Below are 18389 nucleotides of genomic sequence, written 5' to 3'. Positions count from 1 at the left end.
GCTCCTTCAATGTTGCTGCTGCGTCCGGGCTCATACACAAACATCTCGGGCGCACGCGGAGCTTCATTTACACCTGGCGCCGGCCCGGAACGCTGAAAATGCCGGTGACTAATGGCTTTGAGTCATCGCAGCGCCGCTGCGCTCTGCACGTAGCGTTCACCGGGTGTTATCAGGGGCTATTCATAACTTCCTGCTCACGCCTTCGCGTATTCACAGTTTATCGGCACAGATTTGAGAATCCCAGTCCTCAGCAGAGCCCATACATTGGTCTGATCCAATAAAACCCTGTTAAACAGAGCTGGAGTTGGGTCTCATCATCAATTTCTTAACTTTATAATTATTATTGCTTAAGCTTATTATAAAATTCCCCGAGGTGCCATTTGCTTCTTCTCCAGTCCAGTTCACTATGTTTGTACTGAAACTGAAGAAATGCAAAACCCCGGTTTGTAAAGAATTTCCAAAGTTGCAGCTTTTACATAGGACTGAACAATGAGAAGCTGAAGCAGCAGAGACATGAGGCGGTGTGTGGGCGGCACAGTGGAGAACACAGAGACAGACATGTGCCAAAACATTTCTCCTTCTGATTAAAACCGCTCTTTTGTTGTTTTTTTTACTCATATGCTTAAACAGTCAATTGATTTACTTTCGCGACCTCGCACTGATCTTAAACACGCCGTAATTTCAAGGGGGCTTTTAGACGAGATTAAAAAGCAGCTTCCAAAAGTGATGCAACGGAGGAGTCAGCGCAGATCAAGAGGCCTCATTATATAGCATCCAACACATTCCACCAGAGCATATGGATGAGGGCTCCCACAATTAGGCGTGTAATCAGGAGATAACACCGCGGATATGAGCGCGTTCCTCGTTGTAAAAGGAAGCGAGATGAGACAAAACGTGAAGTGTAAAGTGCCATCAGTGAAGCGAGCACCGCTCCCTGTGCTGCCGAGCACCCCGGTGCCATCTCCTCCCACCACACTAACAGGGAGCGTGGGGATGGTGGATGTTATGCCATTTTTTGATTTAGCCTCATAGCTTGCATGTATTTTTACATAGACACACTTGCTTGGAGCCGCAAAAGGCTCTAAGGGCGCTTGGGAGAGCCACTGGGTTTAAAGTGCACCGAGCACATGCTGATCCACACGGCAACGCTGCACTGTGGCACCCCCATTACTTATTCATCAGTTCACATGCGCCACATAAAAATACGGCAGCAAAGTACTTGAACCTGCGACCAGGATATGTGAAAATGCAAGCTGGCTGTGAAATTAAGAATATGCTCTGTGAAGCAAGAAACATTGCATTAGTGCAAAAAAGGTCACACGCCCGTGCAGAGGATCATCACAATGTTTCTATGCTCCGTAACTTCCTTCAGCGGCAGCGGGTCGTGGCCAAAGGTCATTAAATGAATCTAAGCATACACACTTTAATGATTTTCACAAAAGAACACACAGAGAGGTGCTAAAAGTGGAAGTCCACTAATGGTAAACACCTTCAGGTAAGGATTTCAAAGCAATGCTATTCAGAAAGACAGGAATTATTGATTTTAACAAGAGGACTTGTTCAATGCATCTATTCAAACTATAAAAAAACTATGCGTTTTTATTCTATTTTACTTAATAAATAAAATCGGTTCTAGACCCTTCGGCCGGTCTGAATTTCTTCCTCATCATATGTTGAGGCACCAATGAGCCACAGATTCAAACCCTCGCCCTCTTCTTCCTGACTTCCTCCAACAAACACTGTTGTGATTGAGAGCAACCAGTTGTGTTTGAAAATAAGCAACCAGTTTTTCTGAACAGAAGCAAATTCACCAGATGTGTGTTTTTTTAACCGTCGAGTTCTCTGTTAAAATACTTTATTCCTGGATAATTAACCAATGGTTGCGCGCGGTTGCGTTAAAGCAGCAGCACCAGCTGTTTGTTAGTAACTGACAGGAAAATCCATCCGACGCATAGAAAAACCTGATGTTTTCTTCCAGCTGCAGCTGGAACACGTTATGTGGCGTTAACTTTTTCCAGGTCAGTTGCAGTGACACATGATAGCAACACAACCTTCCAGTTGCCTCATTAGCATTGGTAAATTCTGGGTTTTCAACAACAGCCATGCATCCTGACTCCTGCTCCACTTGTTTCCTGCCGACGCTGATCTTCAGCTCAGACCAGACCTCAGCAGCTGAAATCTGCGAGTGACCAGACGTATGAAACGCTGACGCCATCAGTCCGATGCTGCAGCTTCTACAGCCCGATCGGCAGCCGTCCTCGGCTCCTGTCATCATCTGAACCCTGCATTGACTGGAAGCACGCGTGATCAAATGAACTGCTGCATTTAGTGAGATCATTAGCAGGAAAGCTTTCACTGTGGAAACACTGGTTCCGGGTCCGCTCACAGTCCAGGCTGATGAATGTCTGTCATTAGAGGCTTCATCTGACTCTACGTTCCATCACACGCATCTTCATCTTGACCCAGTGAGTGACGGGTCAAACTAGAAGTCCAAGGAGGGATCAACCGTCTCTGAAAGCACCTGGTGGCTTTAATGCTCGGCCACGATGGCTGTGGGTCAATGAGGGCTCCAATAGGTCTGCGTCTTTGCAGCTGGGACGCGCCGTGTGTCCTGACATCTGTCCATCACAGCCTGCATTAAACGTGGTGACCCCTGTCCTCCCCGATTAATTCAATTACACGGTGCTTTTCAAGTTTTGGCAGATTGACGCAGGCGCCTGTTTCCACATTCAGCGGCGGCGCCGGCATTAGAGCGTCGCTGCTCCTCATGTGCGGCGCTCATAGACCCGTGAGGCACATTTGGAATTGTTTGCCCAAACAATAAGTCGAGGTAAATACTCCCTGAGCTGTTAAATATCACAGCTCGACCTTGTGTGTGTTTAGCTGTCACGACCGGCTGAGGTTTTTCACCATCCGCAGAGAGGATCAAAAAGGATCACGCATCGATAGCAGCGCTGGTCAAATTTTACTACTCGCAGGAACACGGTGGAGCCTGCTGATATAAGCTGCAGCAGACGACGCTAGATGGCGGGATAAAAAGTTGTTTAGAGCCAAAATGACTGGTATTCAAAGAGCACAGGAGCCATTTCCACCACATCAAAGCCGTTATTAAAGGAATTTCTGCACATGAATGGAATCTGGATTCTGCTTCTTATCATTTTCACATTAGTAATTATGTGACACAGGTATGAAGTTAACTGCATCCCTGGTGTCTTTGAACCGGAATGCAGCGACCTGAGCTCAGGCCGAAGGGATTTAAGGGAAGAAAACCTCCTGGAAGCAAAAAGATTTTTGTCAACTAATTACAGCTCTCATCTTGAATCTTAAATAAACCGCTTAACATCAAAGCTGCTCCATTTTACACCTTACCACACAAAAATTATCTCCTCGCCGCTGTGAAATGCCATTAATACAAATGCTTGGGAAGCCATAGACCGAGAGGACAAGCCTTGGATAAAAGCCGTGATGTTGGAGTCATGTCTCCAAATGCAGCTGCTTAATATTTAGATAAGGAGCAACGGGATCACGTCGCAGTGGTGGGTCTGGAAAAGCTCCAGCTCAGGGAACGGACAGACGGATAAATCAGAGGGAGATGTAGCGACAGATTTACTGGGCTTAATGTACAGCAGACATGCTTCTAGGATTGGATGGTAAATTATAATATAATATAGGATGAAAGAGGAGGATTTCATTCTTAGCTCCCGTCCACGTGTTCAGCCATGAGCAACACACAACGTGCTGCATTTACTGACACCTTTAAACAACTACCAGAGTTCATTTACAATAGAAATGACCTGGTTTCAGAAGAAACGCACCATTTAATGAACAAGGTTCATCACATAATGAGTAAATGGCTTCATTTGACTTCCTCTGTGCTGCTTTTGAGCTTTTTCCCGTTCTGAGAACGAACCTGTACGTCTACTAAGCCAACAGGTGCTACTCTTTCTTTGCCTAAAACCATTTCCTGTCAGTCCACATTTAAAGAAATGGTTCAGCTTGAATACAGGGACAGATGCAACAAAAAGTTTCCTGAGACGCAACATGTTAATTATTGCCCGCTGCCTTTTCATCATCTTATCGCGCCCGGCTTTGAATTTGTTGCTCTCAGCTTTCACAGCGCCGGCGTCTGCAGCGCATGGAAGCCACGCAGACAAAGCAAACAGTCCTTATCTGGTCGGAAACTTTGGTTGGGAGCATCAGGGCCGCGTTAGTCCGACGGCGTGAGCAGCAGCCAAGAGCGAGAGGAGCGCGTGGGGGTGGAGGAGGAGCCGAGGAGCTCAAACCTGAGCGGATGCAGATTAGCATCGCTGCATGAGAGGAATTAACAGAGAAAAGAAGAGAAACATGAGCGCATACATGCAACTATCGCGCATGAAACCTCGAAACCCACTGGAGGTCCAGTGTTGTCTTCAGTGTCTTATGAGCCAGAGGTCAGCAGATTCAACTTCCATTTTTAGTCATGACATTTCATATTTAGGAAGCGGAGGCCTGTCACTAAATGTCACTTTGCCGCCTCTTTGTCATCTCATCACTCTTTTCAGCACTTGTCACAGCGAAGCCCAGCCTGCGACATGAGCAAACGCTCAGCGCCACCGGCCTTTATTAATATTTATAGAATAACAGCTTAAGGCCAGCCCCCTCGAGAGCTATCACTCCACTTCGCTGCCTTACACTTGCAAAATATATTGACAACTCCTTTTCAGCCGTCCTCCACCTTGAACGCCTCCCTCTGCAGGTGAGCGGCGCGTTTCACAAAACATGTCACTTCTCTACAAAGGGAACAAAAAGGAAATGCGCTCACTCCCGTTTGATTTCATTATTTCCCAAACAGCGAAGTTGAATTCGCGCTGTGAAAAAAAATAAAATCTATTTTTAAAAGTGACACTGAAAGGAGAATCGAGGCCCGATCGCGATGCCGCACCCCTGACGCTGCTCTGGTGTCTCTGTTTTTGCTGCTGGACTTCCACGACGCACAAATAATCCTGTGAAGTCGCCGTCTGATGCCAAACATAAAAGTTATGAATTTGACCCCTGACGCAAAACAAAACGCACATGGACTCGATCAAAGGGGAATCGTTTCCTTCCTGAGGCTCTATCTGATTGCTTGGATTAGTGAGACACACAGCCCACAAAATTATTTCATCACCGAAATAAACGTTTCCAGAGCAGCGGTGGCGGTTAGTGACGCCGCGTTCCCCAGCACACGCTAAGGCGTTCACCAGGCGTCGCGGACGTGCTTCATGTGTTTAATAAAGTCGAGGGCTTGGATGCAGCGCGCAGCGAAACCCTACAGCTGCTCAGGGTGGATTTCCTTACTTTTGAGAGTAGCTGTTACTTTATTACATCTTAAACATCCGGAGGCTGAAATAACCTTCAGGGTGCAGATGACGCGACATCTGCGAAGAGAGAGGAGCATCCTGGGTTAATGCACTCAGCGTGTCCTTCGAAACTCGCCTAACTTTTTAGGAAGCATATTGGACAACAGCTTGCGCAGCGACGAGAAGGTGCTGACGGTGAATGGAGCAGGTGACAATGGAGCCCCACGTCCGGAAATATTATCACAATCATGTCTCTACTTTAACAATCCACCGTGTGCGGTAGAAAATACTATAATAATCTATACCCAGGAGTTAGTTAGTACAGTACAAGTTACCACAGTGATCAGTGCTAAATGCTGAGCACAGATCAGCCATGTTTGATCCGTACAGGACTCACTCAGGGCTTTTAAGGTTCAAGAATCTACTCAAAAAACAAATGCAATATGCCACCGAATCCAAATGTGTTTGGGTTTGTTCATCTCCAAACTGCAACAGTAATCCTCCGTGATGAAAGCAGGGAGAAGCACAGTTGGCGGCGGCTCGTGAACCGCTGCTGTAAACAGAGGCACGAGGGCTTTGTTTTAATCCCAACCCCGCTTCTCTGGCACCTTGCGCCGCTTTAGATACGAGTGCGCTCCTGATAGCGCCGTTGTCATTCAAAACAAACAGCCGACGGCCGCAGCCGTACAGTAGACGCTGCTTTTTCCAACTGTAAACCACTGGGGTTTAATTACCTGGGAATTAACGGCGTTTCACCGTCTTGCATAAGATGATCCTGGTCATGATGAAACGCCACTGGGGCCGTTTTCTGATGGGAGGAGTCCACGACGCGGGAAATCTGCGCTGCCACTTTGTTAGTGTGATTGTGGGGAGGGACGTGATGGCTGTCGGCGGAATCACCCACATAATGTGACCTTCAAACGCTGCCAGGACGTCTTATTAGAGGCTGGGCTTCGCTCGGTTCAACGCGGGTTCAGCCGTCGGTTTAGTGGCTTTTTCATGCGCTGTCCATCGCTGCAGTCGGCCACAGTGTACACACAACAACGTGAGTGGGGCAATTTGCTGCAGTGCATTTAAGTGGAGTGGTGTAAAACACATTGACCCGACATCTGGGCAGAGTCGGCCGTAGTCGGGAGCAGTTTGAAATGATCAGCCTCAATTTCTCCATCACGGGAGAGTTTTTAGCGGCGTGATGGGAAATCGGGCAGAGAAGTTTGCAGGCGCAGCGACGCCATGCGCTGCATTGGACTAAAGCACCACTGTGACACCCGACATGCTTCTGTTTGAGCTTCTGCTGAAAACATCAAAATACATGTCCTTATTTCTCAAACAACTACAAACATGAGCTCGGTCCCTCGCAGACATTGGTTTCATCTCCTTCAACATCCTCCAGAAGCTTCCTGTGCGTTTTCAGGCCTCGGACACAAACAGAGGACGTCGTACAGTATCTGCTGGACAAAGTAAGTGAAATCCGTCCCGTCTCTTCTTCGGGTTCTCCCCCACTAAGTGCACTCAGTGCTGTGAAACGTGCTCATATTATTTGGCCGTTAACAACCATGCAACGCGGCCGTCAGACGTAATGACCCTCCAGAGACGGCTGCCGATTCCATTACTGGTGGAGAAGCATGTTTAAGAGCGAGACGCTCCTGGTGGAACGCGTTGACCTCAACTCATCCGACTCACGGACGCACACGCGGAGGTCCTGACTCCAGCTAGCGCTTTTATTATTTTAACAGCTCTGAACCTGCAGCGACGTCCGTTACAAATGACGGTGTCATTTTGACACGGCCCGTTCTCACGTCCATGAAAACAATTGCAATGTGTGGAATAAGACTGCATCGCGGCCTTTGGGCGGAATGAAACGCAGGCCAGCAACTGGTTTTCCCCCAGAGAGGCACACGGAGCGGCTTCGTGGCGCATACACAAAAGGCAGCTTCAATAATTGATGCAGGAGATGCAGAATTTATGCAGGCCTTCCAACAATGGCCGTCCCTGCCGCTGTGCTTCCGCTCCAGCTACACCCTGAAAACGCTCCTCAACCACTCAATGACTGCACCCGCTGTTGGCACCGAGCGGACGGCGGCCCATCAGAGCCGGCACCGCCGCCATAACCGGGACCACACCTGCAAATTGTCATTAGCTTCCGCCGCAGGAGTCGCCTCAGGAATCGCTACACATGTAGCATGAAATGTCGGACACAAAGGGGAGCCTGTCCGTCGCGGCCGCAGCAGAAACACGAGCCCTCGTCTGGAGGCTCCGCTGCATAATATCGGCCCGGCCCGACTCCTCAGCCACTTTGTTTGAGCGGCTTTGACTTTCACAGCAGCAAACAGGTGTAAGATTCTGCCTCCCGACAAGTGGAACCGATAGTTTTAGAGCAAGACGCGGGAAAAAAAGCAGCTAATTCCAGCACAAGAATGTGCAGACACACCCCACAAATCCACACAACTGGAATCTAATAACGCTGATAATATTACAGACGTGGCTGATCCCTCGTCACGACGCCAAAAAGCCACCGGGTTGCGGCTTCTGCGCTTCTAAAAAATTTCTTTAATTTAAAATAAAATCCCTAAGTGCATCCAACCAAAATGAGAGAAAATCAAACGTTTCCTTTAATCAGGGAATTTGGATTCCTGCTCATCAGGCGAACGTGGGCACAAATGCATAAAGTGCAGCAGCGATGCCGCACTAACACATCAAAGTGAGTCTTATTTTGAAACTAAGAGCAAGGTGAAGTCGACTGTGGCGTTTTCTGAAGATGTCCTGAGCTTCGTAAATGACTGGAGATGCTTGTGACTTCACATTTCTGACGCAAGACCTCCCAGCAAACCATTGGAAGCGCTGGACACGCGCCGCCTCCGACAAACAGCGCGGTTCTATTTTCAAACCCAGAGTAGCTCGGGAGAAGGAACTTTATTCTGAAAAGGCCGTGGGTGTGAATGCGATGCCTCCGCGTGCGGCGCTTCACAGTGGACCGGACCAGGGAGCGTCAGTCAGTCGGCCTCTCGCTAACAACACATGCTTCTGATTTCTGCCGTGTCCTCAACTTATCGCACGAAGTGAGGAGCTGTTCTGTCAACATTCGAAGACACTGAGGGGGCTGTGTGAGAAAAGGGGGGAGGGAGGGGAGGGGAAATGCAGTGGCCAGCTTTCATGGCCAATAAAGCGTTGTAATTGTGACAACTACTCATTAGTCCTGTGTGTGATAAATTACAAGATGACAGACTGCAGCTTCAACTAAACACAATGCCCCGGGCTACAGAATTCCTTTGTTGTCGTCAGTGCTACCGAGTTGAAGAGGCAGGTACACACTGTAAGGATCAGCAGCAACGGCAAATTAACAGGAGCAACAAAGCCATTGGCGCGTTGCGGCTGCAGCTTTACGGACGCCGTTCAGTTTAGCGTCGGCTGCACTCGCTGGCGAACACCCGCTTTGCCGACGATCTCTGATTTTCAGTGAGCGTAACATAATCTCCGGTCTGAGGCGTTTTCTCTTACGGGACCACTCACGATGGCAGAGGACAAACCTGAGCGTCCCCAGGACCCATTTTGCCTCCGATGCCCCCCCCGCGTGACGCCAAACACACGACATCCCCTGTGGAAAAGTCCCGCGGGACAAAAGCATCGCAGCGCTTCATTCCCAAACGGTCCCATCGTTTAAGGAGCAGCACCGGGTCCAACGCAGCCCGCGCGTTATCTCGCATTAAGCAAGCGGCCCGTTGGAGAGCAGCCGCCCTTTCAGCGCACAGCCAAATCACAACAAAGGCCAGCAACAGATTTTTCATTTGCGGCCACAAAGGGAGGGTTGTTTCCCCTCCTCTCATGCAGAGAGCTAGTGCTGAGGCTGCTTCTCAAAGCTCATCAGCACCACAAAGACAAGTGGGAGAATGGCCGCCTGTTCCACAAAGGTTAACCTCGGCGGGACCTAACAACTCCAGACTTCTCATTTGATGTCTGCAACAAACACTCACCAAGGAGGGCGGAGCGCCGCCAGGTTCCCTTGGATTTAACCTCTAATATGTGGGGTCACGCACCCGCTACGGCCGGCGGTAGCACTTAGCCCTGTTACCCATGCAAAGACCCCCCCCCACACACACACACACACACCTCCGACTGCAACACATACATCAACTAGATTCCTAATGGTCTGGATGTCGGCGCGTCCTGGGAATGGGTGGACTGTTGAAACGCTCACTTATCAAAACATCCACTGGGATCTCAAAAGTGCAGCAGTGATATTAAATTTGAATTTCAGAATATTTAATCTTGAAAAGTTTGACAAACTAATTAACCTTTTTTTGGACACTTGATCCTCGTACGCTTTCTGAAATTCTATTCTAATAAAGCCCTGTGTGTGTGTGTGTGTGTGTGTGTGTGTGTGTGTGTGTGTGTGTGGGTCTCAGTGGTCCAGACAGCGTGCAGAGCCTGGGCCAGGCCGCGTGCGAGGCCCCAACAATGACTCCCAGGGGTCCCACTCACGCCTTCACTCCACCAGCCTCGACCATTGAAGAAGTGCCAAACACTGGAACACGGGCTTTTTAATTCACTTAAACTAATTCAACTGATTTCACGGTGAACGCACGTCATAACACACTTCCTTTTGAAATATGATTTAAAAACATAAAAGGAAAAAACATAAAACATATAAAAGGAAAAAGATTTATCATTAGATGTAGAACATGTGGGATTTAATTTGATGTGACTCTGTAACTGGACTACATAGATTTGGTATGTGTTTATTTACACTGCAGCTAAACTAAACGCTATAATTTCCAAAGCCTGACTCCGTTTGAACCGAGCTCAGAGACACATGTCATGAAGGCGACTACTACGGAGTTGAACACGGATTCAATTCGGAAAAAAATACCAGGTATCACGAGTCCACGCCTTAGAATGTAAGCACCGCGTTAGTCGTAACGTAACCCAGCACCGGTGGAACGCTTCAGCACTTTAACAGCCCCGGATTCACGAAGCCACGTCCGTGCGCGTCTTCGTGCCTCATTCAGGGACCTACTGTACTGCACGCGCCCTGTGCGGGACGCGCTGCAGCCGTTCTCCGTTCGGAACCCGTTTCCCAGACACGACAGCTGTGCACTTTTGGGGCGGCTCACTGACCATCCGATCCGCACCGGAGCGACGCTGCGGCGGCTTCACGCTGCTCGGGAGCCGGGGAGCGCGTGCCCCAGCGCCCCGCGCCGCCCCGCGCCGCCCCGCACCGAGGCGGCGCCGTAAATCCCCCACCGTCCGAGCGCCGGCGTGCGGGCAAACGGGCAGGTTTATGCACGCGCAGGACACGAACGACGCAAAAGCCGCGAGCGGCAGCCGCCCGCGGCGCAGGCGTTCGCTCGCTCCACAGCTGCGCGATGATTGCGTGCGGCGCTCGTGTTTTCCTGCAACACTAGCAAAAAAGCCCACATCTCCCTAAAAGATGAACCTTACCATAGTGAAGACTCATCCAACGTAGCAGGCCCGTGTTCTCGACCAGTCACCCACGCTAGAACCTTTTGTGCGTCCACTCCGTCTCCGTCGTCCCTCCCTGTCGTTTTGATAGTACCCAGAGCAGGCGAGTGTTATTTCCACGGTGCACGACACGGTACGGCAGGAAAAATCCTCCTCCTCCTCCTCCTCCCGCTGCTGCTGCTGCTCCAAGGTGCTGCTGCCGCCGCTGCTCACAGCGATGAGCGAGGCAGCCGTCCAAAGATGCCCATTAACGCGCACCGACCTAATTGAACGACGCGCAGAGAATCCTTCGGGGGGAAATAATGGGCAAAGAGTCCCCGGACGCGGCGCGAGACGAGGTGCGGCGCCAGCTGATGTGCCGGGGAGTGACACGCTGCGCGGCCCCTCACGATTCACAATTTACGAGTTTGGAGCGGGGACGCGGCTGTGCGTGGTCGCCCCCTCCGGCACCAGCCTATAGTCCCTGCGAACGTCTGACTGCGATTATCCCTCCCCGAAAGCAGACACGCCAATAACCACACGGAAAGTTTGCCTTTAACGTATGATCGTTGACGACATCATTTTATTTCTTCTAAAAATATTTAAAAATATATAAACAGCAAAGAGGAAATGTATCTGGTTTGTGTTTCCAAACACAAGACCTCGGGTAATATTTATCATTCTACTGTATAATTAATCACTGTAATCAAATTCGCATTGTTCTCAAATAAAATGGTCTGAGAGTTGCAATTTAAAATGTTGTCCAGCAATAATTCATAATTGGTCAACAAAATATCAGGACGAATTTGAATTGTTGTGTTGTTTTTGAGCCAGTTAACCCCAGAACCACTGTGTCACGTGTTACTAATACCAATTAGAACCAATGACTCGCTGTAGTGATGCACGTGCAGTAACAGTGACCTGTTGCTGGTACACAACGTCATGTATTAACCCATGAGAGGAGTTTACACATCCACTAAAAAAGGCAACAAACGTCCAAACAGCTTTTTCTAATGAATAATCAAACCCCATCCATAATAAATGCAGCCATAATTAATTTAGTCAGGTTTATTTATATGCAGTAGCACCAAATGGCACCCAACGCCGTCTCACGGCACTTTACAATGAAGAATGCATGGATTTACTCAAAGCCCAACACGACGATGGCGGAGCGGCGAACCAGCGGTCGACGGCGGAGGACGGACGTCATCAGCAGAGGAGAGTGAAATAGAAAAAACAAGCACGTTAACGGCAGCGACAAGCGGCAACACCTGAACCGGGTTGATTGGACCGGTTTTACTTCAGCTCTGTAGTAATGAATCTGAATGGCTTGTTCAATGTGGAATCAGCTGTGTTTGAATGAAGTAGTGATAAATGTTGGGGACAGAACATGAATCTTAATATAGTAACTGCAATATTTTCACCATTATACAGTACATTGGAATTATTGAGATTAATAATTAGCATATTACATTTGAACGTTAACAGTCTAAACATCTACAATGTGCCAAAATACAGCAGAGCATTTCAGCCAAACACTCTCACTTCTCCTGTTTGAAACCCGTCTGCTTTGTTCTACAGCTCACGCCACTCGTCTGCTCGGGTCCTAATCCGAACTCCGTCGGCACTTATTTACCTCCGATAGTTTCTCCTCGTGGGTTAAAGCCATCGGTGAAGAGTTCCCGGCCCCGCGGTGCGTTTGGTCACAGAGCGGCCATGTGTGGCCTTTAATTCACCGCATTGTCTGCCAAAAGCTAATCTTGGCCGGGCTCGGAGCTGCTCGCAGGCTGTGAACGGATGAGTGAAAAGTTAAACACGCTTTCACATGTAAAACCGGAGCCGGGCCTGGTATTGTGATGGTGCCATTGTGGGAGTGTGAGGTTTGCCGTTGACCCGGGCAACGGCAGGAAAGGGGCCCGGTTCCAGGCTGAGGCGCTGATGTTTGCATGCGCTTGGCAGCGATTCACCGGTTCTGCCCCGGTCACGGAGCGGCCCCGGCGACACAGTAACAGAGCCGCGAAGCAGAAACCATACAGTGTTCATCAGAACCAGGATACGGACTCAGGAGCAGAACTAGACAAAGTATTCATATGGGTTGTTCTCAGGCGCTGGACCTGCTCAGAGGCGTGAGCTCTCGTCATCGCTGCAAATGATCTTCTCTAATCAGCGACTGCGTGCTTTTATTCCTAAACGTTCTGATCTGAGGTTTCAGCTGATTTGAACTTGTGTGAGAGCTCCGTTCCTACAACATCCAACGGGAACAAATGGGCTCAGATCAGAGCTTAATGCTGTGATTCAAATTATATGCCCCATAAAACCCTTAATTAGGGCTGCTTGGCAGTGTCTACACGCTGTCTGACCAACTTTTATTCTTTCTCCTGTTTCTTTGTCAGATAATATTCACCATAACCTGTGAAGCTGTTGCATCTACAGACACAAAATACAGTTTAGATTCAGCACAACTTTTTCTGGGTGAGCTTCAGCGCATCAGTGACTGTTTGTGAGCAGTGCTAATAACAGCTGACAATTACAACAACACAATGTGCTGTTATGATCCCAAGATTTACGACGCACCTTCTAATGTAGGAGCTGGATTCAATAAATAACAAAGTGTTGGTTGGATGGAACTTATCACAAAACGTATAACAAAAGAGAACAAATGCCCCCAGAACAAACCTGATGTTCACCATAATAAGCATCATATCAGGGGCTAAACGCAAACACTGTTCACACTAATTTCCTTCCAACTTTCCTCCCGTTGTTCATTCAAAGCTGTTAGTCGCCACCGAAACAAGAGGAAACGCATTTATCATCGTATGAACATTTCAGATTTCAGAATAATGGGGAATTATGCTTGTGAAATGTTTTGACACTTGGTTCTGAAGCCTCATTGTATATTAGTCCAATATGGGAAGCACAAAAACGGCAGATTTCTGCCTCACAAATCTGAGGCAACGACATCTCTGTCGCGAGGCCGCCCTTATTTACTCCAAAGCATCTTTCCAGCTCATTGCTCTTGATCTGGGAGCACATTTGGACCCAAAATGTTATGGTAAATTACTATCAGCGCGCATTACTGCCTCGCTTTATTTCTAGATTTCCCACTTAAGAGCCACTTGGCCTGAGCAGCCTTTGTAAACGTAGACCTAGATTAGAACTGCATCTCATTTGGCTCCTCTGATTGCTGTTTTCAGGGCTGCTGAGGGGGAATTTTTAGAAGGCGCTCTGTTTATTTCTGCTGTTCCTTCAAGATCCCTGTGTTGACGGCGCGTGGAACTCCGCTCCCAGTCGCGTGTTTGTTTGCTTTCCATTTTAGCGAAGCAGTCTGAGGATTTTCTCGCAAATTGCCGAGCCAAACCCCGTTTCCATCACAACTTTCTTGCGCGGCGAACTTTCGCGGCCGTTCTCATGCTTGTCAATTGGAAGCTGTTGCCCTCAAACTGTAATAGGATCAGGGCTCTGAGCTGCTTCCACATGATTGATGAAAGATTAAAAGGATTGTTGAGATTGAAGTCACATTTAGCTCCCTGCTGAGGTCCAATTTCTTGTCCTTGTGCTGGCAGCGGCGCCGCCACCATGCAGATGAGACGGCCGCTGCAGTGAATGCAGATAATGTGGAACGGTTATGAGAAAGTGTGGGAGACGCGGCGGCGGGGACGGGTCGCAATCACTTCTAATCGGAACATTCTCTTTCGGCGGGAGAACTAGAGAGAGCGACGGTCACCGAGGTGAGGAAGAATACGGCGAAGAGGAGAAGAGATGCTGGGGACGACGGCGGATTTGTGTGATTACAGGGTTGACGCGGGCTGTTAGTGATCATGTACTAGTTTAACCTCTCAGGAATCTTATGACAGGTTCCTGTATGAAGATAAATGGCCTCACACAAACCCAATTATCAACTTGGTTAGCTTGCCTTTGTCCTTCATGCATAAGTACATTAAGGTTCGATTTATATTAATCACTCTACAAGTATTTCTTGGATGTTTTCTTAATTTTTAAAATGATCACCCACCTTATCTACAACTGACTTTAGAATGAAGACGCCTTTAATCCTTGTACACAGAACTAAGCTCCGCGTTCATTTTGTGTCTCTCCTGGTTTCCTGCGCTTGGACGTCGGCAGCGATGATGTTGTCACTCGTGGAGTTGTCGGACGGCTCAGCTAACCCAGGCCCCCCGCTGTGACTCGCCCGATGCTCAACACATGAGCTGCCTTACGCGCGCGCTACGTGAGCGTGACCCTCCGGAGCCTGTCCTCCCCGCGTCCTGACTCATTACCCCGCGGAGGCGCGTGATTAGCGAGGACCAGCGCCGATTACGACTGGCGCGTCCGTCAAAGTCAGGCCGCGCCCGCCGTCCGCGCCCTGTTGTCTTAATATGAGCTGAAGCGTGGCGTCAGGGTCTGGGGTCAATTCACCGATTCAGCAGTGCATTAGGTCGGCGCCTAAGCCAGCTCACCGCTGACATTTATTAATATGTGGCCCTGAGCGGAAAGTAGCTGCAACGTGTCACCAGAGACACCTTCAGGAGGCGGCTGTGCACGAAGCACAGGGTTTGATGCTACAGGCAGGAGAGGAATTCTACAGTGGGTTTGGCCACCACTATATTACGCACTCACACAGGGGGCAAATGCTCTTACATACATACATTCATCATAACCTGCAGTGCAACAATCATTTTTCTCATCCAATTTCCTTCAGTTGTGGAGGAAAAGACTGGATCTGCGTCGAGTCACCTGCAATTGATTGAGACAATTGAAAGAGACAGAAGCCGAGCGCTGCTCCATTCAGAAAAGCCCCTGATCAGCTCGCGGAATTGCTCTGAATTTCAATGTGATGAGCGTGTTTTTTTTTTTTTTTTTGCCTGGATCCCACTCGAAAGCTGCCGGTGAAGCAGCCAAGACCTCGTCCTCCGCGGAGAGGCGGAGTGATGAGCGACACGGAGCGCGGCGCGTGAGCGAGTCGCCGTGCGCGTCACGGACCACGCGGCGTCACGTTCGCAGGGGCCGATGTGAGTCGCAGCCCGACACGCGGGGTGCGACGCCTCGAGCCGCGGACGCGGAGTGTTCGAAGGCCAGGTGTACGTTTGTGCGCGGGTTCACACAAAACATTGTGCTTGTGACACATTCCTTTATTTCCTCACAGATGATGTCATTCGTCTTTCATGTTTTACTGCATCCTTCTATTTGTAGATTTTGCTTTTCTCACATTCAAGGCTTGAGATCATCATGTGTGAACTCTCTCCAAAGTCTCGCGCGTTGTTTTCTGGACCACCCCATCTCCATCTGCTTTAACAAAAGCCGCGCTGAGCTTAATAATCATTAATAATTACTCGCACTAACCCTGCATAACATGCAAATCAACCAAACCAGTATTTTTCCACTGAAAGACAAATCTCACGTTTGGGACCTCTCTCTCTCTCTCTCTCTCTCTCTCTCTCTCTCTCTCTCTCTCTCTCTCGATAAATTGCGCACTTGATCACAGTTAATTACACGGCAGTTGTGTTATTGAAAGGTAAGCTTTAATTTGTCACTTACAGTAGGTGACTGAGTGTCCGTGTTTGCTGGCAAAGCTTCAATTAAGCACCCAAAGTGGCGTGGATTTGTCCGGGCAGCGAGCACGGGGAGCTCAGCTCTAATGCAGTCCGGCTCTCAGGGCTTTGCCGGCAAGACGAAGATACATGTACGTTTAATTCAGGCCTGAACCGCTTCAAGTAGCCAGGCTGAATCTACCTGGCTCAATTATTCTAATGAATTATTAGCTCTGCAGCTTAAGACGGCCCTTTGGCTTTAGTCATCTGATGGCAATGATTGCTAGCACCTCATTTTGAAATAAAACTACCTGCACATCCTCTTTGTTGCCAGATGCTGGAGAAGCTACAGTTAATGTCCATTCTGTACTTCACCGAGCCAAGTTTCTGTATTCTGGGTCTTTGTTCCTGCTCTAGTACCAACTCAGATCAGAACACCAACGCGGTGCATTCATTAGGTTCACTGTATGCGTTCAGTGACTAATTAGACTGTTTCTACAGTCACTGACTAAAAGGCGCGTTTTCGGTGTCAGTGTCAGTTGCATTAATGTGCAGCGTCACTGAGACTAACGTGGAATCCACACCTCTGCATCGTACAACACAAGCTACCAACAGAACCCTTCAAGGTCAGGCCGTCTCTCACTACTTTCAAAAAACACTTTTCCCATGTTTAACTTTCCTAAAGGATGCATAAATATTCATAGGTATTCAGTCAAATCTGCTGTTTGAAAGTAATAAACACTGAAAAAGGAGAAAATGCGACTTATCAGCGCGTCTAATATTAAATATCAACCTCCATTTACATAAAACAATAAAAAGGGAGAGAGGATCTTTTTGGTGGTGCATTTAAAAATTATATATTCAAAATGCAGATAACTTTAAACGACTGTGTGGGCAGGACATCAGCAGTCAAAGATCAGGTTTTCTTTTGCTGTTGTCCTGATACTGATTTCAATATTTCTAAAGTGGCTTTTAGCCTTCTTCAAGTATCAATGTGAAACTGTGAGCATCAAAATTGTAACTTTAGAAAAAACAGTCGATATGACATTGATAGAAATCACATTAAATACTATGGTTTAACCTTTAATCACGCAGGGAGGCCTGACTCTCCCTGCTGGAGCCCATCCCAGCGTCCAGTGGGCAGATATAATATTTAATCGATAGTATGGACAGAGTATAGAGATACCTCTATCTCGCTAGAACGCTCAGAATACAAGTCAGGCCAATACTCATTCTGTAATCCAAGTCAGCGGATCAAAAGCTCGGGGAGCATGCTGCACAGGCTGCAGATGGAATAACGTTGAATTTTCATATACAGCACATTTGTACATGAAATATGGGGAAATTGAAACAAAGCCCTTCCTGTTCCTACATTTTTAACAGCGTTTGCCTCTTTATACTTATTTATTTGACGACCAAACGAAGGTGCGACGCCTTCACAAAGACTGAGCTTCTCAGAACTACTGTCTTTTACGACTTCCCTCGCATCAAGTTCAAACCCTTGAGCAGCTTTCCTTTCCCCCCGCACCTCCCAGCGCATCGCTTTGTACCACATTAGCGCCGATGCAGAAGAACTCTATTCTAGTTGGTATTGACCAGCCAAGACTGTGATTCCGCCCACTCACTTACTGCCTCCAGCAAAGATTGTGTGAGATGACCCGGCGTGTCACGTGACCCCCATCCAGGGCAGCACCTGTGGGCTTCCTCGGCGAGCTCCATGCCTGATAAATGAGTCTGCAGTGACAAGTAACTGATGGAGTGGCTAGCAAAGGTCACGGTACTTGGGGAAGCTCCATTCTGCGCTCTCATTTCAATTTGGACCGAAACCACCGTTTGCAAATGCTTGATAACCCGGGTCAAAGGTCAGGCTGCTGCACCCAAATCCATCACCCGGCTCCGTCTCTGCCTTTTTATCAGCCGGAGCTCAAATGCAACTTGTTGGTCGAGGCGTCTAATTACAGTAAGTGAGGTGTGTGTCTGTCAAATTGGGGGACATGAAACTGCTGAGGCCCCAAAGGTGAGCTGGGAATAGCAGCTGCACTTTATTGATGCACTACAAACCTTCATTTTCAACTGAGTTTAATCAAACTCATTTGAAAAAGAG

The 18389-nt window shown here is 48.4% G+C and overlaps 1 protein-coding gene across 10 annotated transcripts in view; it reads right to left on the bottom strand.

Moving 5' to 3' along the window:
• The window catches only part of tenm4 (teneurin transmembrane protein 4), a 104855-nt gene extending 93622 nt beyond the window's left edge, over positions 1–11233 (bottom strand). For 9 of the 10 annotated variants that reach the window (XM_029170574.3, XM_029170576.3, XM_029170577.3 and 6 more), the window contains exon 1: positions 10758–11232. The gene's annotated coding sequence lies outside the window, so the exon portion shown is untranslated. Of the gene's footprint in view, positions 1–10757 lie in introns of all 10 variants that reach the window. The other variant, XM_029170575.3, reaches the window with a different exon arrangement.
• Positions 11234–18389: the final 7156 nt, after the last annotated feature.

Source organism: Betta splendens, chromosome 13 (assembly GCF_900634795.4).
Source record: "Betta splendens chromosome 13, fBetSpl5.4, whole genome shotgun sequence".
Classification (NCBI taxonomy): Eukaryota; Metazoa; Chordata; class Actinopteri; order Anabantiformes; family Osphronemidae; genus Betta; species Betta splendens.
Note: the sequence above shows the minus strand (reverse complement) of the source record. Positions and strands in the feature narration are given on the sequence as shown.